Source organism: Catharus ustulatus, chromosome 5, assembly GCF_009819885.2.
Source record: "Catharus ustulatus isolate bCatUst1 chromosome 5, bCatUst1.pri.v2, whole genome shotgun sequence".
Taxonomy (NCBI): Eukaryota; Metazoa; Chordata; class Aves; order Passeriformes; family Turdidae; genus Catharus; species Catharus ustulatus.
The window spans coordinates 26,230,148-26,254,979 of record NC_046225.1 but is presented as its reverse complement, the minus strand read 5'-3'; the positions used below and the strand labels follow the sequence as shown (position 1 = coordinate 26,254,979).

The window sequence follows — 24,832 nt, the reverse complement described above, 5'->3', positions numbered from 1 at the left end:
AGGCTGCCATTTGTGGCTTTGGTATCTCTCTACAGAGTTTCACAAACCAGAATATCAAACCAAATTTGCTCAGAAACTGGAGTCGCTCTCATCTACCTCTGAACTTCATGGAGTTGGGCTCAAAAAGTGGTTTACTGAAGTTCAGTGAAGGATTTTAAAATTAGAAGACATCACCCAAAAAAATGTTTATGGTTGCACAACCAAGAAAACCTGTGGTTTACAGACTGCAGAGTGCATGCAAGCATTACAAGCAGGTGCGAGAAAACTCATTTTGTACTTTCTTTTACTGAAACTCTTCTGTGCGACTTTTTTTGAATTTCATAATCTGAATGAATAAGATACAGAGACTCATAGATTTACCAGAATTTTTCATAGCTGTTGTATTTGAGAACAGGACTATTAGTACATTGATACATTGACTCCAGTCCTAGGACTATTCTCTTAATCAGCATAATAATATCATCAGATTGGCTACTATTCATCTCAAGAAAATCCTATTGATTTCACTGGGGTAGTGTAAGCCTTTGAACATTTACAGATGCTGGATTATACTCCTGGCAGCTTCTTAATGGATCTCTTCCATCGCCCCCTAGTTTCCACCCTCCACGGAGCTTTTCTCGGTAGACCCATGTCCTCTATAACAGTTTCACCCAGAGGTCTTTGCTCTACCCATTAGAACCCAGGGATCCTTTAGGATAGGAATGAGGTCAAAAGGCAATCAAAGGTTGTTCTAACATCTATTACTTGAAATTGTGTCTTGTTATGTTGAAGAGTCAATTAACTGTCAGATATGCAATTAAAGCAACCTATGTGGTGTCTCATTAAATCAAATATGAAGCAAAGAATAATTTATTCATTTTTTTAAAGACAAAGATTATCCTTGTCTCAAAAACACCTGAGCAGCTTCCATGAATAAAATTTATCTTGGAACTATTTGGGATAAGATTTCCAAAATATTCTGTGGTTTTTGACTCATTAACTTTAATAAGAGCTGAGTTGCTGAATCTTTGTGTACTGCTTAGAAATTTGGGGCAACGGGAAACACATATCTCTATTTAAACATAGTATTGCATGTATTTTAATTGCTTTATTACCACATTTTCATCAAGACAGTGCTAGACCACAGGAATAAAATAGGGTAATCCCTAACAGGATTGAAGGACATTTTCTTGTACTAGTGCAGCACAAGCAGTCAGAAGAAACAGTCAAAGCTTCAGTCAGCTTTCAGCATATCTGACTAATGGCTTGAAGATGGAAACTGAATTGGGAATAAATCATCCATGAAATTTAGAACTTTCAAAAATTTCATAGGATCTAATTAATAGAATACTCAAGATCTCGCATGAACAAAGTAGCTGAATCCTTCTCAAAGACAATTTTATACTTCTTGAATACCACTTATTTGAAACAGTTCGTTTCCACTGACTTCAGCTCCTCCAGATATAAGACCTTGTAAAGAGGCAGGTATCAAGAACTGAGAATACTGTCAGAGGATGTGGAAGAAGCACAAAACTATAAATTATAATTCAATAATAAGAAAAAATACTGAAAAGATGGATCTGCACTATGAGTTCCTCTTTCTTTTAATTATAAAATAATGGTAGTGGGAAGACACCTACAAGTCTCTTGGGCCTCCCAGATACTTCAAGCAGTATCTGGTTATTGGCATAACATGCTCCAGCTGGCTGATAAGGACTGAAAACAAATAATACAGAAACAGCAAGTAATTAAACATGGCTAAGAGTGCTTGTTTGGCCACTTTTTCTGTTGTGGATGTCTATATTAAAACTTTTTCACTGCATTAGTTGTAAATTTTCACATTTTCTAGAGTCAGGAAATCTGCCACAGCAGTAAGGGTCGAAGTAGTCACACATGTGTCAATGAGACCGTACATTTTCAAGTCTGACTTTTGATCCGTATCTATTTCAGTATTACAGTAATTTCACAACCATAAGGCGCACTGGACTATAAGGCGCACCCCCCCGGAGTTGGCAAATTTCGCATCTTTGTAGATCATATAAGGCACACCGGACTATAAGGCTCACTTTTTTTTTTTTGCAGCAAGCAGCCGCACAGTGTGCAACAAAGTAAGAATTAGTAACAGAATCGCGCCATCGCGGGTTTACTGGCATATGCTCAATTTGCAAACATTTTTCACAGATTGGCATAGCCTTTAAATGTAGTCCCAGGTGCCCTCCCTGTGCCGTGAGACTTGGCACACCCCCTGCCCACGGCACCGGGTGGTGAAGCAGGGCTTAGGGCGGCCACGGCTCGCGGTGGTCTGGGGAGGCTCGGGGCTGCCCATGGTCTGGGTTGGCTCGAGGTGGCCGTGACTCACGGCTTCTGTGGCCGCCCGCTCCCGCCTTCCCTGCATGACTCGCACCGGGCCAGCGGCAGCGCTTCCCTCTCTGCCCGTGCGGCGGTCGGGGCCGGTGCCTCTCCGCTGTCTCCCTGTGTGGCTCGTACGGGGCCAGTGCGGTGCCACTCTGCTATCCCCCCACGCAGCTCGTACGGGGCAGGCACAGCGCCGCTCTCTCCCTGCACAGCTTGTACAGGGCTGGCGCCACCTCCCTCTCTCCCCGCGCCACGTCCGGGAACAGCGCCCCCTCCCTCTCTCCCCACGCAGCGGCCGGGACCGGCACTGGCTCCCTCCCTCCCCGTGCGGCTCCTGCCGGCCGTGGCCACCCGCACCCGCCCCCTCCTCGTGACTCAGAGTTCCTGTGGCACTGCCCCCCCATTGTGGCTCACACTTCTGGGGTGGCAAATGTCGCAACTTTGTACATTATATAAGGCGCACCGGACTATAAGGCGCACTTCCAGGTTTGGGGGAAAATTTTAGTCAAAAGGGTGCGCCTTATAGTCGTGAAATTACTGTACCTGAATTTGAGTGTTGGCAACTTCTTGGGAAGGAGACATAAACTGAAGTCATAGATCTGGGAGTGAGCCACAATTTATGAAGTACAGCCACAAGAGGTTTGAGTGCCACATCCCTCTTCTGTGAGGGACCTCAGCCTCCCTAGGTTTCCTACATTGTTTTAGGGGCTATGCAATAACACCTTGATCCTCATCCTCAGAATACTGTAAGGTTGTCATCCAGCCCTCAAGGATTAATTCAGACTACAGTAATTTCACGATTACAAGCCGCACGTCTGGGTGTCTGCAACGTTCAGGTCTTTGTCCATATATAAGCCGCACTCTCATTCACAGCGAGGACCTGCGCGCAACAAAGTAATGAATTAGTAATGGAATCATGGGATCGCAGGGTTTACTGGCTGGGCTCGGGGCTGGGTGGACTCGGCCCGCTTGGTGCTGCCGCTCAGCTGGGCCGGCGGGAGCCCGCCCACACCCATGGTGGCAGCAGCAGGTGGGGACGGAGCCCGCCTGCACCCGCGGCAGCAGCGGGAGGTGGGGATGGAGCCCACCCGCACCCGTGGCGGAAGGGAGGCACAGAGCCCACCCGCACCCACAGCGGAAGGGAAGCACAGAGCCCCCCGCCTCCCCTCCACCACTGTTGGCGGCAAGGAGCCCGCCTCCACCCGCCGCGCAACAGAGTAACCAATTTGTAACAATCGCACAATGTTGGGTTTTACTGGCAGGTGCTTGGCTCGGCCCTCGGCTCGTACTTCCAGGTTGGGAAATTTCAGAACTTTTTTCATATATTGGCCGCTCCCGAGTGTAAGCCACATTTCCAGGTTAGGATCAAAATTTTAGTCAAAATGATGTGGTTTATAATCGTGAAATTAATGTAATTTAGCTCCTGCTGTGATCAGAGGGGTACATGGTTGTTCCTGATGTGCACACTTAATGCCATGAATTAAGATTTATCTCACGTGTACCTTGCAGCTCCTCTTCCCACCAGAGGACACACAAAAGATGGTTGGGAATGTCTCATCCTCTGGAAGAGGTAGAAATGCCTCTTCTGGAGGCTTTTTACCGCACTGACAGAAATCCTCCATCTGACAGTCACATTAAGAGAGCTGTAAATACATGATATAATAATCTGGCATTTCGGTGGGTAAGTCCAGTCTCACTACTGTTACGATGGGCTTTGCTACCTGCTGATGGTTACTGCAAGTGTCATATAAAACAGTGCTCAGTCACTTGGATCAACACTTTTTTCCATTTTGGGCTTTAGCCACCCTATTGAGCAACATGTTTGTGACAGGCCCCTGGGCAAGTAAAACTTACCAGTTTATGGTAAATCTGTGGATAATCACACCTAGGATAAACACAGTGCTTTAGTGACCTTACAGGACAGGCTAAGTCAAATACATGGGTCACCTGCGGACAGGGATCAGTGACAGAGTTTTCTAGCGTGCCCACTGCATGTGGCCACAGCAGTTTCCTGGGATCCCTGTTTTGAGGAACAAGACAGGAGTTTTTTAGGTCTTGAAATGAATGCAGCGAAATCTCATGGGCAGAGATTTGGGCTGTGAAGCTGTTCAAGGGCAGGATATTATCTAAGGGATTGGGGAAACATAGTTTATACAAGTGCTCCCAAACCCCAGGTGCAACTTAGATTGATTTCTTTATTTTAAATAATAAACATAGTTAACTTTTTAAATTGGAGGACTCTGGTTACCACTTTTGTTGGAGGTAAACACTGGAATCTCATTAAAGACAATTACAGGACAAAACTCTGCCTCCCAAGCTGAACAGAACCAGTAAAGAGTGAAGATATTAATCCTGCATTTCCACTCCTGCTTGTGAACAGTGGAAGCTGTTTTTGCCCCTCCAGCCCAAATGTGCAGCTGCCTATCTATACTGAGGTTTTCTGAGAGTCAGAGAAGGGTTAAAACTGCGTGAAACCCGTCAGCATACCCTTTGCATCCTTTCCAAAATGTGCTTCGCTTTTGTATGTTTCCAGTCATACTGAAATCAAACAATTCTTTAGCTCCATTAGAAAGACAAATTCAGTGAGAAAGCCAGCTCAGTTTTAAGGCTGGGGATTTAGCCACACATTCAGATAAGCTTAATTCAATTTACAATGCATATAATCTAGCTATCATATTTCTTCCTCTTTTTATCTCATTCTTATATGATGTCAAGAAAAATGTACAAGACACCTAGACAGACTCTAATGATATATTCCTCTTGTCTGCAACCTCTGCTAGTATGGAACTCTCACAAGATATTGCTGTTTAACATGTGCATGAGTTTCTTGTGTACCCTTGGTAAGCCATTATGTTATTTACAATCATGTACATTCATTTCTTAAATGGAATTATCTTAGTAAACTATGCAGCTGTCTCTGTATTGCCTCAGCATAATCTTCAGATTAGGAGAGAAATGAAAAATCAGGAAGCAAACTGTGCCACATTTGCTTAAAGTATGCCTTTCACTGCTCAGATTGTAAATTTTAATTAGGCAAGAAATAAATGTATGAGAATTAGACAGACTATAAAACTCTGATTACCTTTTTAAATTACTGCTAACAAGCAAATTAGCTGCAGCACTGAATAGCAGCAGATCAATAAGAACAGTAAAACTAAAAAGATTTTGCTGATCGTGTGTGTCTTTAGATGCAAACTGTATAAGAGCTCCCCGCAGGCTTCCCAACGATAACCTACAAAAAGAAAAGACACAAAGGGTATTGAACATAAAGATGCTTCAATTTCCCTAGGTAGTGAGTGCTCGTCCTATCAAACCACCTATTAGTCACAAACTCATACAACCAAGAACTCTCAGGCCTCTTGAGATCTCCTGTCATCTTGAAAAAGGTAATACCAATGAAAGGCACTAGCTCCTCTTGAAGCTAGTACAGTTTAGTTTTTCAATGGCTCAAGCAATTTATGATAGTGATGCTGCCAAAACGTATAAATAAGTTTGCACATCCACTCTTTAGCAATAATCTAGAGGCTCATTGCAAATTACTTAACTCAGAGAATCAAAACAATAAGTGGGTAGAAACATTTAAAATCATACGATTTTGCCACAGAACAAAAAACTCTCATTTTATTTTTCTGCTTTAAAAGTTTTTTTATTTTACGGCTGACTTACCATAGCAATGGCTTATTTATAAATTTCAAGCATTATTATTTCAGAAATAATTATAACTTTGCTGCATCCAACTTTACTACAGCACACTTTTAGTTCTTTCTGAAAATGCTGAATAATGCAGCTAGTTATGTTTTCTAAAAACGTCCATTCCTTAATACTTAATACAAAGGTTTGTATTTGAGAAGTGGAAAATGTTGCTTTGAAATACATGAAAGTAGGTTTTCTTTTTTCTTTCACTCACTATATACTGTACCCAAAATAATGGCAACAGAGAAAATACCTGCTAGCTATCCAATGCAGTTAATACTTTTTCAAGAGCTATGTTTGCATGTTCACATATGTATACAATTTAGGCTTTATACAAACCACAACAATAGGTTTGAGTAAGTTAAGAACACACAACACAAAATACCCTCTGTCAATATGTTTGCTTATCAGGAAAGACATAAACAGGCTTAGGAAATCTTTCAGATAGGATATTAACTGCAATTAAGACTGAATTAGTCAAAAACTGCACAAACAGCATTATCATTTTAGGGTCTTGTATTGGCAATGTTTTGCAGTCTTCATGGTATTCTGTGAAGGCGGAAAGGAATAAGGCTGATATTCATTATCATATTAAAAAATTAATAAATAAATAATATTTCTAATACTCTAATTAATTTCATTTATTTTTTCATTTGCAACTGTCCTGGGGTGATGTTATGGTGCTTGTATCCCCAATCGTGTGTTCTGTTTAAGTGAAGGTTTGTTTTGTCTACTTATCAGTTGACTCCCCTCCCCCATCATCTGTGCTTAGGGGAGACTAGGTTTGCTGGCTCGGGCTGGCTTTTGCTTGCTTGCTTGGCTTGCTGGCTTTAGCTCTGCTGGCTTTTGCTTTTGCTTATTGGTTAGTTTAGTTAGGAAGTCCAATCTCTTTCCATGGACTGTTTTTCTTTTTTTTGTTCTTTCTTTCTTTCCCTTTCTGTATACCATCTGAACCTGTTCTGGACCAGGACCTGGGAAACACCAAGGAACACCGGGAGTTTGCAATTTGTGATCTGCAGCATCATCCCCAGCTGGAGACTGATACCACTCGCAGGAGAGATTTTCTGAGTTTGTCATCCTCTCACACCAGTGAAAGAGGTTTTTTTGTCATTTGGGGCTGTTAATTTTCTTTTCTTGTGTTGGGGAGTGTTTTGTTTGTTAAATAAACAGGTTTTTTCCACTTTTCCTCTGAGGAAATTCTTCCCGAACCCGGTGGTGGCGGGAGGAGTCGTGGGGGTTTTGTTTTCTGGGGGCTCCTTCCGGAGGTTTTCCCCAAATTTGCCCTAAACTAGGACAGCAACCATCCTGCTTATTATTAGGCTATTAATTAACCAGGATATTTCTTAAGTGGTTGTTTTATCAGTTGTCTTTCCATGTACAATATACAAGGAAGATATAAACATATATTCAATTAAAAGCCCAATTAGCATTTAAAACTCCTTTTAATTACCTCAATTGAGTTGTCTGTTGTGTTCCAGAATGTGAGAAATTCTAAATGCTTTCAAATTCACCAGATACATTCAAACATAGGTGTTTCCCTGTAAATAGCTTTTAGACAATTCATCAATCCCTTACTGGAATCCGTGAATATGGAAAATGAATATGGGAATCCTGTAGGAAATAAAAAAGTAGTGTATGTTCATATATTTAAAGATATTACATTTCTAGTAGCACAACAATAAAACTTAATTCTGCCACTTGTTACATATTGAGCACTTGCCTTTGCAAACAAAACAGAGCTTATATGTATTTGCATGTTTTTGTGCTTTGAAACCACTGAAGAAACACCATACAGTAGGGCAGCTGCAGGAAAGAGACAGCAATTTTTCAAAGACAGATAGCCTGCACAAAGCTGTCCACTCGGATAAGTCAAGAAATTACTTGAGTTGACTGAGCCCCTCTTTTACTCTAGATAAGGTTCCTATCTTGTGCAGAACTGATGTGGGCAAGATGGGGCTGCTCCTGATGGGGCCAACTCTGCCCCCATGACACCAGCCAGGTGGTGGTGGAGCAGCACCCCCAGCCAGAGACGCTGCAGGGACAGCTGACACAGCAGGCAGGCTGTGGAGTCAGACTCAGGATACTGCACTGGAGGTGACTCCCCAAGTGTCCACTGACCCCATGGAGCAGAGGAGAACCCTTAAAGTGAGGTCAGACTTCCCAGAGCCTGTTAAAATTTACAGCGAAGAGAGAGGTGATTGAAATAAAAAAGCGCAAAATGTCCTGCGGATATGAAAAATGCTGACTAGGTCTCAGTCAGTGGGGCAAATAATAATTGTTATTCAGAGGTTGGTATTGCCTCCATGGCAATATTCAAGGTATGCTTCAATTCATTTTTAATATAAATATCTGTGTTATGCTGTGTGCCTGTTTCATATTCCCAAGAGTAAGACTGGGGAAGAAATACCTGTAAAGGTGACTACAGGGCTTAATTTTTAAGTCCCTAAAGCCCGGGAGCTTTAGGTATGGGTTTGAGCCATATGTTTTATTTATTTTAGGAAGGGTCCCCTAGACATATTATTGAACCAGCCTTGGTTACTGTTATTGATATCTGACATAAGGTTATACTTAATGATTAACATTTAGTACCCCTACTATGAGGCACCTGAAAAATTCAGTCTGACCAGCCAATCTACCATTACGGGAAATCCTTTCCAGACCCCAACAGGCAATGGCATAAATAAAGCACACAGCAAAATATATTAAAAAAAAAGAATAAGCTGTCATATAAAAAAAGCCAAACAAGCTAGGGAAAAAACACACTAGCATATAAAGTAGAAGAACAGAGATCTATGTCATAAGAATGAGATATAGGAACAGGACAGCAAATGTTCTTACTTGCAAGAGATCTGACAGTGGAAGGGGAGGCAGAGCATGTGAATTGGAGGCTCTGACTCCCTCTTTGTTGTCACACACTAGAAGCAATATGCAGTATGTTTTTAAAAACAGCAAAGAAGCAAATACATGGGTGTAGTGTAGGAATTGGAAGTGTGTGTGAGAATAGACAATCCCCCTTTCTTGCCTATAATTTTGTGGAGGGAGCTTTTGACTATTTCTCTCTTAGACCCATGCATTGACCATTCAGCAAGCAGAGTTTTGTTTTTACAAAGTTATTTACGTGCAGATTTCAAGAGCTGGCAAATGTTACCATGGACTTATATGTTCTGAACTATACTTCCCTTTGCAGTGAGGGACATTTACAGGAAAACCCTCATGCTCTATTAGCTAGATGAATACTTTTTCATCCCTTCAGGGGTGACAACCACACACATTTTTAAACATGAACAAAGCTGAACAGGTAAGTGACCAATTCACCCAATACTGCAACTCTATACCACTTGTGACATTTATTATTTTTTTAATGTTATTGTTCATTTGTTGTATTGTGTTATGCTTTGTTATTGGATTTGTATTTCCAAATTTTAAAAAATCAAAGAATTTTACATTACTTATCCTCAGCTGAAAGAGAATAACCTAAGACTCTAAAAGTGTGAAACTGAGTTGTGTCCACACTGTTTACTTCAGAAAAGTACTTAGTCCAGTAAGCTCAGCCCAGCCTTGTATGTACTCACCTCAACCATGCAGGTTTCAAAGTAACCCTTTTCCCATATCTGTATTAAATAGCACTTCTCTTATGGCTTCAGTGTTGCTTAATCTGCATTCCAGCTGAGACACAAAGGACATTTCAGGTTTTCTGAGAGTATGAGAGAAGTAGAAATCGTGCAGATCATGTACATGTAGTGGTTTCATTTTAATTGGGTGGAAACACCAATTTCGTGTAGTGGGTTTGATCTGCCAATTTGACATTTCCTGGCCAACGCATCAATTTATGTGGTGGATTTGGTGTCGGCAAAATTGCCAGTGCACCTACTAGAATTATTTATTCATTTCCTGCTGTGAGATAGGATTAGAAGGAAGCATGCTAAAGCATGCTCAAACTTTGAAGGGTATAAAGAAAACTTTATTAACAGAAACTAAAAAAATAAGAAGAATCAGAATAAAACCTTCAGAACACTTTCTCCTCCCCCCACACCCTCTTTTCTTTTACACTGACAACATACAGAAACAAATCAGTCAGTTTAACATTTCTAAAATAGTCCTTCTCTAATTTACTTAGGGAGAGGAGTCTCACTCTTCAGTCTATGGAGACTTCTCCACAAGAAACAGTTCTCTTGTGGTTTTAATTTCCACAAATAGCAGCTGCCCGGGAAATCTGCAATTGTTAAATCCCTCCTATTTTTTTCAGCTTTCCCACAGCTGAATTTATGGGCGTTGTCAACTATGAGGTTTTGTTTTAAGGATGAGCAGTTCAGAGCAAATTTCTCTTCATCTAACTCTGAAATCACCTTCAACTCTGGGAACAGAGATCTTCTCTTCATCCCTGGGGGCAAAGGGCATCACACTTCTCTCTCTCTCTCTCTCTGTTCAAAATTCTCATGGGATCACAGCTACTTCAACACCTGCTTACTTCAGCATGAATGCCTTTGCTTTACAATGTGAATGCTCCACCACCTCATAGGCATTCCACAAGTTACAGGAAAAAAAGAGTCTGATTTATCAATTATATCTTCTCCATAGCTTACAAGAGAATTTCAGTCCACGACAAGTCATCATTCCTTTTTGTCTGACATCAATGTCTCCATGCTGTTGCTATATTTTTTTGTTTGGTTTTTTTTTTTTTTTTTTTTTTTTTTTTCCACCCAAGAAAGAGGATGAAAGGTCTGCAAGTCTCATCCGCGTAGTGAAAGAGTTAGTATCTTGCCTGGGCAGTGACTGGTCATGTGATCGCTGCTGGGTCACTGCTGGGATACTAGGGTCCCAACCAGAAATGGTGGTGGCTGCTCTGGCTGCATTCCATTCCAGGGGGGCCCCGGCTCGCCCTCCCCCACCCACCCCTCCAGGGCTGTGCAGGCCACGGAGGGGCAGTTCTGGCTTGGAGCTGCTGCTGGGTCCCAGACTCTGGCACTCAGCCCAGGCAGGTAGCAGGGCAGGGCTTCATGTCAGCTAGATGTCAGCAGTGGCAGCATTTCAGCCGCACCACAGGCTGGTCTGGACACACTAGGGGAAGGGGAAGCCCACTCCAGCCAGCCCTGCATCAGAGCAGGGCCCAGCCCCACGGGCTGGCAACCCCGAGTGCTTCCCGAGAAGGGGCCTGGCCCCGCGGCACAACCCCCTCTGGCCCTGCCTGGCCCGGCCAAGTGGAGGGGCCAGACCTGGTCGTTACCTGTACTGAGGCTGGAAGGGAAAGAGAGACTGCCGGCCTTTGTTCGTTTTTAAAATGTGTGTTCACAGAGGCGTGTTCAGCCTCCTGAGTGGTTTAACAGGTTGTCAACTCTAGAAACTAATCACTGATTGGTTTTTGTCAGACATAAAGGAAGGTCTCAGCAGCAGCTTTTTTTTTTTTTTTTTAAATTTCCATCGGTGTCATCTTCCTTCCTCAGTAAATGTCATATGTGCAAAACCAGTACATTACATCACAGTCACATAAAAAAACCCCAAAAAAGCCCAAAAACCCCCCCAAAAAACCAGACCATTAACGGAGGTTTTAATCACAGTGTAATCATGTCTTTTCCCCAAGCTGAGTCTGTAATTACTATGCATTTGCATGGGAGTCTTGTATCTTAGGTATGTAGCTGTTAAGATGGGAAGTTTTTGTCTTAGTTTTTCACCCTTTATGTTGATACATTTTTATTATTACAGTAAAAATAAGAATCCACAAAATGTTTAAAGAAATACACACTGAAGTATTTTCTAAGAAATTAGTGGGAAGATTTGTCATTATCATGCCACTGAATGTGGTTTTAAAAATAAAAGAATCTACCAGATTTATGTTTTTGTTCATGTGGACTTTACTTTTCTTCGAAATGGAACCTAACTCTTTTAAGGAATAAGTTTCACAAGAGTAATTTTTTTTTCTTCTCACACAGAAACATATTTGATTTGGAAATAAAAAATGAGTTATTTGACCTGGTGTGATGGATCGCATGTCTGACTTACTGTACCACACTCATTACAATTGAACTTGAATCTCTTCATAAAGGGGGAAATAGCTGTTTAAATACATGGCTCCTGCATGACGAACTCCTTGCTTTATTTCCAGCAGCAGCCAGTGGAAAGAGCTACATGGCATTGCAGAGAGATGGAAAATGAAGATTGTCTCTGTCATTCTGCCATCAAGTTTTGTGTTCTGCTTTACTATACACCTCTAATTCAAATTCCCAAATACCAATCTGATTGCCAAATGATGGTGAAGAGCCCAAATGTGCTTCGAAAGTACATTCTGAGTATTCAATTTTCATTCTTACTTCATCTGAAATTTCTAAACTCAGTTCAAGACCAGTATGTTCAAAATATGAAAACAGGTTGATATGGAGAAGAGTGGTTCAGGAGAAAATCGATAGAGGTTGTACAGACAGAAATTAAAAGGCAGAGATGTGGGGACAACAACAAATATTAATAAAATAATAACTTTTTGTGGTATTTAATCAATTTTGTTATTAATATTTTCTATGTCATCACTGAAATAAAATAGGGGAGACAATACTCTATCTACCCTTGTCAGGATCAGTTCTTGTGGCTGTGGTAGACTACAACTACCTATATCTATTTGACCTCTTTAACCATTCCAGCTGGAAGCCATAGAATATTACAATTACAGAAGCAAGCTAAGAGCCTCACAGAAATGACTACATTTGATTTGAACTGCTTAGCAGGGTTCCCTGCCCCTGTGGGTGGCCTCAGCCACCTACAAGAGCCGTAAGAGCGAGGACTTCAGTATCACCTGTTCACACAACTTGCCTGCTTGGCAACAGATGAATATTCTTGCAGAGTCATAAACAAGGTCAGGTAAACGATTTTCTACACATGTAAAACCCATGCATTGCAACTGTCAATGTTACTCAGCCCAATCTTGGCCTCAGCAAGATATCACCAATTGTGCAGCTTTTGATTCAGTTTATCCTGACCAATTCTTCTGACCTTCTAGTTTTTGTGGCTCCTCTGCATCAGGTTCTTTTTTTATCACTTCATTTTTTTCTTTTGATTGTTCTCTTTGGCAGGATCTTTCTCATCCCTTTTCTCAGCTTTCTTTGATGGCCTACTTACTTGGGTGTTAGAAACACTTGACTGGAAGGACTTGTCTTTTGTTCTGTTGGTACAGCAGTTAGACAAGTTCCTGACCCATAACTCCTCCCTAATTCACGAAGGCAGTGAAAAGAAACAACAAGAATCAGTAATAATAAGAGGAACAACAATAATAAAAGAACCTAAGAAGGTATTAAATACCTTAGGTATTTTAATACTAAGAACATTTCATTGCACTTGTCTGGGATATGATATTAAAAAATCACTAACAATGCCAAGAAAGTGGTGTGTGTGGGGGGAGGTGGAAACAAAGCCAAATGAAACAAAAAATCATGTCTTAAGATGATATTTTATACCTTATTTTTAGAATAATTCTGGTCACAAAAGAAAAAAGCCTCAAATACCACCCCCCACTCCCTGTGCTTCCCAGTCCAAACAAGCGAGAACTAAAAGCAGGGAGAAAAAGAAGCAGTCATAGGAAATGAGATGGAGAAGCGCAGATGACACACAGCATGTCAGACAGAACAATAATACAAAGCCAGGAAATTGTTGTCCTCTAATGATGACTTTGGCCCACAGTCATGCTTATCCTATCTTCCAATATTGTTTGGATAGTTAGCTGTGATGCATACTATAGTGTTACTTTTTATATTTATATTTCTTCAATTTTATATGGTTTCCACTTGCAGAGCTTTAGGAAAACACATTTTTCAGCAATTGCTTCTTTAGGGTGGATTCTACTCCGTGAAGAACTAGCTCACTTTTATTGCCTTCCATCTCCTCATTGCTAACATCAGTGGGAAATAACCATCTGTGTAACTACCAAATACATCTGTGACAAAATCTATGCCAGAAAATAATATCACACTCCTAAGCAACATCCCCTTAAGCAAGGAGGTTGGTGATGCAGACATCTCTCTATACCTCTTCTCTGCACCCACACAAGAGGGACAGAGACAGATGAGAACCTGGCTTTGAATGGTTAATTTTGTATGAAGCTCTTTTGATTTTTGTTGGCACCTTTATCCCTGGTGCTTACCTTGCAGCTTTTTTGTCCCTTGCATCTGTCCATTGGAGCAGGTGGTAAAAGATCTTTCATGACCAGGTCTTGTGGAATTTGTTCTCTTATCTGAATGCATGTGTTTTGAAGCTCAGGAAATTTAAAACTCTGTTGAGTTTTTTTGGAATCTCATCTGTAATTTAAAAGAAAAAAAAAAAAAAGAAAGAAGAGAAAAAGCAAGCTAAGAAAATATTAAAATAATAATTAATAAAAATTCAGGCTCACTAGCAAATTTCTGGAATGATTTATTACCTTTAGGTTTAAAACTGGGTATTTCACAGTAGCATTAACATGGCACACAGAAAGAAACCCAAAAAAATCAAAGACATTAATATTTTATGTACAAACACACATTTAAGAAACAGCAGGAATTTTGGACTAAATAAAAGCAGAAATAAAGAGAGACAACTGGAAGAGGTAAACAGGAAGGCTTGAAACTTTGTGCCAACAAATGATAAAGTACAGTTTTATAAGCCTTATTTCTTTATTCTCTATTCAAATGAAAGAAGCCTTTTGCTACTGTCAGTAATGTTTATGCACTGACTAAAGCTAAAAATACACAGACTGTGTGAAGTTTAGTTTTTTATTCAGTAGAGCCTGTGGAAAATATATGTGAAAAAAACCCATGCTACCATGCTCAAACTTAAGTTTCTTTTTTAAAAAATGTAAGAGGCTGACCTTGCAACCTTTCTACACATGAGTAGTCACTTCAGGTCAGTAACAATCATCCAGGTATTTCAAAGCATTGCAAACGCATTCATTTATAAATGGGAAAATTTAGGCAAGCCTAGCAAAAAAGGATTTACAGGACCAGGTCCTAATTTTTATCCGTCATATTGAAATGGATTTAAAACTAAATACCTTCAAAAGCCTCAGGTAAAATACCATACATATACTGCTGAGTTAATCAGGCTGTAGAAAGACAGAAGACAAACCCAAGAAAGCAACAGTAATTTCAGTGTCTGTTTATAAGCTTGGAGTTTAACATCCATATGTTTTATACCTGCCCAACCTTTTCCAGCTTTTCCTTGCTTCAAAATACACTTTAAGAGAAAATACATAGCTGCATGTGTACAAATACATGTGTGTAACTTAGGTGTAAAAAAAGAGTATTTCTACACAAGGTGAAGAAATTGATATAATTTCATTGACATCACAAGCCACAGATCAGAGCATAATAACATCAAAAGGTAAAACATAAAAGGTACATTGAGACACATTTTTAAAATAGGGTGGCAGAAAACGATGACAGCCTTTCTTAGAGCTCTTCTTTACTAAGGAAAGTGTTTATCATTCTTTACGGTTTCTTATTCCAACAGTTTTTGGGCAGAAGTTAAAATCAGTGATTCACTCTGCCTAAGAAGATTGGTGGCTTTTGTATTACATGCTACAGAGGGGTCCAAGACACACATGGAACTGCATCTAAAAGCCATCATAGTAGTCCAGAATTGTTCCATCATTTTATTTCAATGCATTACATCACTCCTTTGTTGCAGTTCCTAATATTCCAGTTCTTTTAGAAAACCATTCCTCTTTTGCAATGAAGTAACACACACAAAGAAACTTTTTCAGGGACCAAGTATGTGTATTTGTAATCTTTATTACAAGCACCATGAACCTTAGGTATTTTGGCTAGAACACTAAGAAGGCTAACTTTGTGCTAGTGAAAAAAAATCCCTAAAGCCTTTTGTGATCCAAAGGTTGAGGCAGTATGTGTCATGGAGCCAAGCTGGCAAACAAACAAATGGAGTTGGATCTTATTTAGGTCTGTCAACACAGTAGCTAGAAGAACATTTTAATGGAATCTGTACTGCAAATGGCATTTTAAAAGCACCGAGGAGAGGAAAAACAATCACTTTTGGTGCAAGATGGTAGGCAGCACCAATAATGAGAAGCATTTCACAAAAAATTTGGTCTATTTTTAGAACAGAATTTTTCTTATACTTGCACTTTAAATCAATTCTCACAGATGAACATTAGCAGTATTAACCCAGGTTTTGTCCCAACTATTAAACAGAACCAGTACAGACTAAAACAAAATTGTCATGTTGGGAATGAATGCTGCTTGCCAAAAAGCATTGCATTGTGCAACTACAGCTCTACAATAATCAATCATCAATCGGTCATAGAAAACGTTTATTCTGCCTTTATACAAAGATCTTCATTTAATATATGTGCACTATTCTCAAGAGATAAGAGATAAAAATTTCTTCCATTGACTAAAGCAATAGTTTCCATGGAGTCGACACATTTAAATCCAGGGAAATACAAAACAGGAAAATACAAGGCAAGAATAAAATACCAAAATATGTAGATTGAAGCAGCCAGTGTAAACTGATCCAAATGTGTACCCTTTCAGAGTAAGCAGAGAGCTATTTTAAGCCATGGAAAAAAGCCCTGAATTATACTAGGCGATTGATAATAATATAATTTAAAGTAAAGGTTAAGTATCTAAATCAAATATGTAAAAACCTCAGAATAAATTCAAAATCAGAGTGCAAAAATGGTTTGAATCTGACAATTTTTTTATATTCAAAATCATAACTCTTCAGATCTCCTGATAATAATATTAAATCCCCTGGAAAAGGAAGGGGAGGGACAGAGGAAATAAAACAACATTTCTTTTGTTTATTTTTGAAACATAGTCATTTTCTTTCCCTTAAGTGAGCTTACAACCATCCTGGCACCTATTTTGCACCACTAAATAACAACTGGATGCTCATGTTTGGAAAGCTGGGTGAGGGAAGCAATTTAAAATTTATTTTCATAGTAGAATATAGGTTTTGCCAAAATAGTTTCAGTTTATGAAAGGAGAGAACAGCTGTATTTGGTTTATAATAAATCTTTCACAAATCAGTAAAAGCAAATAGACAGCACAACCGTAACCCATAAAAGTGGAAAATACTAGACAACAGACAGTGAAATAGGTAAACTTTCCCACAGGTGCTCTTGGTAAAATGCCTCTGCAGAATTTGTACATGAAATGTGCATGAAAAGCAAACCTGAAGGCAAGAGGCATTAGAATGAGGCAGAATTACTTATTAGAGGAATATCCTATTAAGACGGTTATTCTGGGTATGGAGGAAGATGTCTCCAGCAGTTTCCTGATCCTATTACTGAATGTTAGTGCAGAATAATTACTTGCTTGCCGAAAATGAGAGGACATTGACCCTGCAGACTTATTGAATTCATGCTGCTTGCCTTCAGGCCATGTCGAGGGTTATTCAATTTTGCCTGAGGAGGACAATCTATTATGAGAAATGAGTCAAGAAGGCACCTTCCCTGATTGCTCCCCAAAACCATTATCACAGTGTGGAGGGGGCATGAGCAGCGAGTGGACAGACAAGGCAGCGCTGATCCCGATTACCGGGGGACCAGATACAATTTGCATCATGAGCAGCATTGCCGCTCTGGGCAATCAGCCAGGGCTGGGGCCAGCAGTCGCACGAGCACCGCACCGCTAATTGCTTGTGCTTGGCGTGGCAACCTTCACCCTCATGAGAAGGAGGCTCAGTGGCTTCATCTACACCTGGGTGAATATTTTTACAGTGACAAAGAAAACACAAGTTGTCCCCAAAGGGAATACGCAATATTTAAGGTGCAATACATTTTTACACCTCTGATGCTGCTTCTTTTTACTGTGTTAATTGTTTGATGTTGATGTTTTCCAGCAACTTCTGAGACAGGGTCAAGTCATTGCTTCATTTAAAATGAACAAACTTATAAAATCAACAAAAAGGTTTATGTGGAGTTAAAAACCAAAACTACCAATACAAATGAAACCCCAGAGGATTCATTTTTGTTGAAAGATAAATATGTGATACTTTGCAACGAACTTGCCCCAATGTCAGTGGGAATCTTTCCAGTTGGTTTTAATCACTTCCAATCAGGCCACTTTTTTTCACATGAAGGTCCTGTTCTTACAAGATTTTACAGGTTTGTCAGCTTTGAAAGGAGGAGTGCTGTATTACATATCTGAACACAGTTGCTAGTTTATGTAACTAATTAGACATGCAAAATATATCAATGTTTCCCTCTTCTCAAAGGATGCACTCTTCCCAATGTTGCTTGCTGCAGGTTAAATTTATCTGAATCCTGACTTAAAGCCAAATGAAGCCACTGGAAGTGTTCTGTGAGTTATTTAAATATGTTTGGTTTAATTTGAACTACATTAAGCTCCTTGCTTGTGAGAACTGAAAAACTTAGCACAGAAATGTGGTGTCAGCACAGAAAAATGAAATTTTTTCCTCAGTTCTATTAATAAAGTGGGGAATCATCCTCCTGCCCTTACACCTGTTTTCCAATATTTTGTGTAGTTTGGAATTGTCCTAACATCTGTGAAAGCCTGAAACGTCTTTGTCTAGGTTGGAAAGCTAGTTAAAAGCTATGGCTAGCAAGCTTACAGAATTAAAGTGAAATATGCCTTTTTAGCATATCCTAGTAACTGTAAAAAACCCCACTTTCAAATGTTATGCAGTTCATGTTGGCATCAATAATCACATTTATAAAGAGAACAAGAAATTCTAGTGTTATCTATCCATGGACCACCAAACTGAAGAGCAAGGCAAAGTGAGTACAAAAGTAAACTAATTTATTCTGCCATGATGACTGGTCTGTCACTGCTCTGTGGGGATGATTTGATGGGCATAGTGTGCATCTATGTACAAGTTACCAATTGATTCCTCATGAAACCTCAGCTTGGATTACATGAGGGCAAACAAAGGAAGATGAAGATGTTGTGTCAATCTTGTTTGCAGTGAATAAGAGCAGTCCATATTTAAGGGCTTGGTTTAAGACCTCTGGGTGTATTCAGACTGATAAAGTGTATCCTTTCTCCATGAAAATTCAATCCTCTAATTAATTGCTCTCCTTAAATAAATAAATAAATAAGTAAATAAACTTTTCATAGTCATTTTCCATTCACATATTCCTTTCCCGAAGCAAAACAGTAATCATCAGAGTAAATATGAGGTGCATAAAGAAAGATATTGAGTGTCACGTGGGCTACCTGGGGTATCCTTTTCACCCAGGTATTGCAGAAGGGCAATCCATCGTGGGTCATCTGTACCATCCTCACACTGATTGTTCCGGTTGGGGATATCTAGAATAACACAAGATAGCTCTGTTTGGCCACTTGATTTGCATCATACAGAAATATTACAGAACTGTAATAAAGCATTATATAATATTAAACAAACATTGAAGAGAATTCAAGCCTTGCTCTGAAAAAAATTTTCTCAATTTACTCCCCATCTTTTCTGGAGTGAACATTCCTCCAACACCAGACAACTTCAAAATACTGGGACAATTTCTGCCTGAAATGAACTGAGGGACCTCTGGCCAAAATTCTCCTTGTCACATTTTCCATGTATCCCAAAATGGAATATATCCCGCACATTGTAGGATGAAAAGTTCCTGAGCACCATATTACTATAATGAGATAACAATTAAAATAACATTCTTCATTCTCAATTGCTTATTCAGTTGAAAGTGGTCCCAAGTTACATGCATGAAAGAACTGCATTATTAAAGAAGACTCCATTTTAATATTTACTAACTTCTTAGTGCATGACTTTGTAACCACCATAACATTTTTTATACTATGGGGTTTTTTCAGGGCTTTGTGCACTTTGAGCAGGATTGAGCAAAGCTCTGAATGGTTTTCCTTTGTTTTATTTTCAGGGATGCTAATGAAAGAAATTTCTCTGTGGAGCCTCATACAGACATCCAAAAGTTTCTTCAGCCATGGTGAGCTTTGATGTACCTGGTGCACACAGGAAGATATGTATAGCTAAGGACAGGGAATAGACTTAACTCTTTTATCCCAAATCACAAGCAGAAAGGAAAGAAGCAATTGGCTATTGCATTTTGAAGATAATTGCTAACAGTGGTGGAGCTATGGCAGCTGAAAATCTTCCTTGTCAGCAGGAGAAAGCTGCACAAAAAGGTAACTTTCCTGACATCCTGGTCTTCTGTGCTTGGTCTCTTTAGGTCTGCTGGGATGGCAGGACATATTACCTGAGGAGAAGCATGGTGTTAAAATGGCTCTGCATTTTACCAGCATAAAGATTACCTTTCTAGCATATTTAGCACAATCTACTAGTGTTAAATAGTAAACCCCAAGTCTTTTGTGTAGTCTCTACACACACACACCATCTATCCACCCTTTCCACTGAGAACACTCCCATACACATCTCCGGACTGTGTTGGCGTCCATCTGATCTTTATATGATGATACCAGAAGGTTCATTTCTAATGATTCATTCTCCACTGCAGGCTACCCCACCCACTCTAGAAAGATCAAAAGCTCCAGTAAAACCTCAGTTTTTTCCCATTACTAAATATGCAGCTTTTCTTGCAGAAGTGCTAACAGATCAGTACTGTAGCAGACATTTCTGTGGCCTCAGTAGCTACACTATAGATGCCAGTATTTTTCAGATGATAGTCACAGTCCATGGCCCCTGAGGAATGTACTCTAGTCCAAGATGGATATGCATAACCTGCAGAAAAGAAAAACTGCAGGATGATTGCATACCTTTAGAAGGACTGTTTACCAGCAATATACAACTGTTCATGGCCAGAAAGACAAAGATTTAATGAATTAGGAAGAGTTTCCACTTTTTAGATCTCTGACATGGATATTTTAGAAGTGCACCTGATAGATTTCTTTTCTTTTCCTGACATTTTTTGCTTTCTTTCCTACTAAGCGAACAACCTTAGCAACATCCCCAACACCTCATCTTGAAAAATTAGTATTTCCTTTGTGAGAGAGTCAGATAAACCAACAATTACAGGATAGAAAACAGAAACTCATGGTTCAACTATGCCTTTTAGTCACAATTCTCTCATGAAATTTTTGCATGACTAAAGACAGTAAGACTTGGCTGAGGAGATGATGATGCTGAGTTCCATCCCATAATGCAGACAGTCCTGTGGCAGAAATGGCTCTTTTAGCATTTTATGTAAGATATACTCTTCTGAGGAGATTGGCTCTTTATTTTCAAAAGCAACCCCCTTCTTACCATTCCAAGTGACTGGAACTCAATCAGCACCTCATCTGGAAGGATTGACTTGAGGCATTGATTCTTGAGGTGCTGGATTAAGGCAGCAAGAGCAAGGCAGATTGATCCCATTTGTAGCTTTTTCTCTCAGCTTTTACACTATAGAAACCATTTTTACATTTTTCAACTCCTTTTCTCTGTCTACCTTTTAAGAAAGAAAATGCTTTTCCCAGAGATAATTTTAGATCTGCAGATATAAAACTGTATCTTTGGACATTTCAAGGAGCTGGCCAACTTAAAATGGAATAGAATTTGATCATTTGAATTCACTAATTGCATCTAATGCACTTCTATTTGTGGTTTCATATTAAAAATGGATTTTTAAAAAATGTATTCTGAAAACAAGCTCCTTTAGACCATCAATATACTCTGTTAAGTAAATTACTGATAGAAATTCTTTTTTAGTGGGTTGCCTATCTAATGCAGTGCAACAGGTCCAAAAGAGCTGTTAATTTTTGCTACAGAAATAATTACCATACTTTACTCTTTAAGGCATGTTAAAGCTCTAAAAAGGAACTTTGGAACTCTGACTCCAAGTTTTAAAGATAGGTTTTTGTACCAGTTCAAAAGAACAAGTTAACAGAAAGGCAATGGGCCCTGTAAATGCAAAATACCTGTGAGCAATGATGAGCAGCACAGGACCAGCAAAGCATCCTGCTTCACTGTTTCTGTGCTAGGGGGAATTTGGCGAAAATAAAGGAGAGATTTTCTTCCCAGCAATCCTTGTGTGCCAGTAAAATACTTGGGAACCATAATCAGCCATACGTTCAAGTAAAGCATAAATATGTTAAATCTGTCTCTGTAATGAATAAGGTCTTCTGGCACTACATATGTCACTTCTGGTCATGGACCATAATTCTGAGCTCAGCAGTGTTCACATATATACCTCCATTTGGGACAGCAGCAGTAAAAACAGAAAGGTCTCTGATTTCCACATGATATTTTCTGGTATAGATGGATTTTGTTCTGCATTGGAGGATTAAGATTAGAGTACAGACATAATAAAACTTCAGAGCTTTTTCAGCATGGGTTCTTCTTATTAGAATCACGTGGAGACATAAATGGATCATAAAAATAGTAAATCTGTTATTATTTCAGTTATATTTATTATTCATACACAGGATATACTGTGAGAGGAATTAATTCTGGACATACACCAGCAAAGTGATATTAGTAAATAAATCACTCCCCACTTGGTTTCCCAGACATGAGAATTGCTTAAATAAATAACAAACTAGAAAAAATCAGCTTCTAACTACTTGCAGTATTCCAAGCAACACATCAAAATGTGAGGTAAGGTGAAGTCCTTTCCAGGGCAGGACTGCTAAGGTTTGGACACATAGAAAACAGAGACACATAGAGCTAGAAAAGAAGGCCATCAAATGACCAGATGAAGAAAACTTAATCTATGACAGTAGGTGAATGAGTGTAGGAAAGACCTGAGTTTATAACATTAGGAAGAACATAATCTTCTAGGTTTAGACATAGCTTGGGTGAGAGGACCTTGCGTGAGGAAAGCTGGTCAGAGATGGGTGAGATGAACAGAATTGACTGACGGACTGCTGTTGGAAAGTTAGACTGACCTGATTTGCTTATGACGACTGAAACAGGAGGCAGTGGCAAGAGGGTATGCAAATCATAAATCTTTGAAGGTAAGGTGAAGACAAAACATGTAAGAGGAAATGGCAAAAAGATTGACCAGGGTATGAGATTGAATAGAAGAAAACAGATCCAGGGTAATGAAGGAGAGGTGGAAGCTTGCTTAAATAAAATTGTCACTCAAAAGACAGAAACAAAGACAAGAATAAGGTCTTCTGAGTGTGAATATGCACTTCTGGCCTGACTGCAACCACAGATATTGTAATAGAAAAATCAGCTCAGCACTTGTGATTTGAAACAGAATAATCACCTTCAATACCGCAGGGAACAAATCTTTGAGCTCTTTTTCCTCTCCTTAATTAGCTCCTTTGACAGTATTTTCCTTCTGTCCATCAGGATTCTCTGACATTTTCTCCCAAAAGTTTTCTCTGGGGTCTTACACCAGCACTGAAATGCATAAAATAACAGTAAAGCCAAATCATATCCCAGAACTAGCTTTGATTCTTCAAGGAAATATCAATTTCTAGCACATTGCTCACTCAACAGGTTAGGACCTTGCACTCAGATAACTGCCACCCAGTGAATCTCTAGAAGACACTTGCTTAGAAATTTAGGAGAAAATAAGAATGTCACTTTGTGCTGTGCACACTGACTGCTATGTTCAGACTTTTCATGTTTTAATCAAGTCTGAAACAAGTGTCACAGCTCCCAGTGGCCTCCAGTTACTGGACAGCTAGAGATGAACTTGCGAAAACAAACATTAATCTTAGGACAAAGAGAGATCTTATATAACTCTTCCTAGAGAATGTGATCTGTGCACAGAAAATGGTGCTCAGAGTGGTGAGCAGAAATAAAGAAGGACAGATATTTTAAATGTTTTAAACCAGCACTTAGTAGGACAGTGGCTCACAGCCTACACATCAACAGTGGGAAGATGTGATGTGGCAGGTGGGTCATCTATGTTATCTGTGTCATTTGCAGATGCTGTAACACTTGCAGGCTGCTGCTTTCCAAAATAACTGTATAAATGAGGGCAGGAATGACATACTGTCTAGTAAATGCTGTCTCTTACAAGCCCAATACCTCTCAGAAAAAGGAAGAGAGTTCACCTCCCTTTTCTGCCACCAGGAATTCTCGGGGGTCCATGCTGCGTGTTGGGTTGTGATCCCCCTGCAGTCACTACATCAGCCCCACCCCAGCCCTGGGAGCCCGCGCAGCACTACCACCGCCAAAGCAGCCACCAAAGCAGAGGGAAGCTCCTAGCTCACATTCTTCTCCCAGAGCCTAATACATTTTTCATTTCTCAATTTTTTTGCTAAAAGCTTTCAAACTTGTGCTACTATACAGACCCTAAATACAATTGCTATATCTGACTATGAGTTTTGAATGGAGTTAAATTATTCTACAGTATTCTTTTTTCTGTTTCTCTCATCTTTGTCAAGAAGCTGTATGAATTCTCACGCACCATCAGAAACATTCTTCTGTTCAGGTTTGACATTCTTCTGACCATTCTTCAAAGGACCTTTTAGAGAAAAAGAAAAAAATTAAAATTCTGTGTTGTGATCTAGCAGCTATTTTTTCCTTTTAATATGGGAACACTAGCCTCACTTGCTCAGTTGTTTTATGCCTAATATTCACGTAAGTGTATGTGTGAGTGTACTGGCTTATAAAGCATCAGGCTAACATTTGGCATTGGAACAGTGTAGCAGAAATTAATAGCTCCAGCTTGCAGATAACATTTGTGTTGACCACTGATCTATTGAACTGTTATATTTAGAAGGATCATTTAAAGGAAAATCTCATAGGCTATTGAATTTAAAGCTGTTCCAGCTACTCTGCAGGGCTTTTTTCCCCCCCCTTTCCTTTTCTCTTCCCTGAAGTGAATTCTCCAAGGCAAATGGTGTAAAATATTTTGCCGGAAGGGATACTTTACTTTCAAGATTTATTCCTTTGCACCACTAATATAGCAAGAAAAAAAATCAAAGACAATAGCAAAAATGTT

The 24,832-nt window shown here is 39.6% G+C and overlaps 1 long non-coding RNA gene across 1 annotated transcript; it reads right to left on the bottom strand.

The window, feature by feature from the left end:
* Positions 1–5,413: 5,413 nt before the first annotated feature.
* LOC116996202 lies at positions 5,414–13,216 on the bottom strand. The gene is made up of 3 exons (XR_004417906.1): positions 13,132–13,216; positions 7,478–7,638; positions 5,414–5,566 (listed from the first exon to the last, which is right to left on the bottom strand). It is a non-coding gene; the product is annotated as an uncharacterized LOC116996202 (long non-coding RNA).
* Between the last annotated feature and the right edge of the window lie 11,616 nt (positions 13,217–24,832).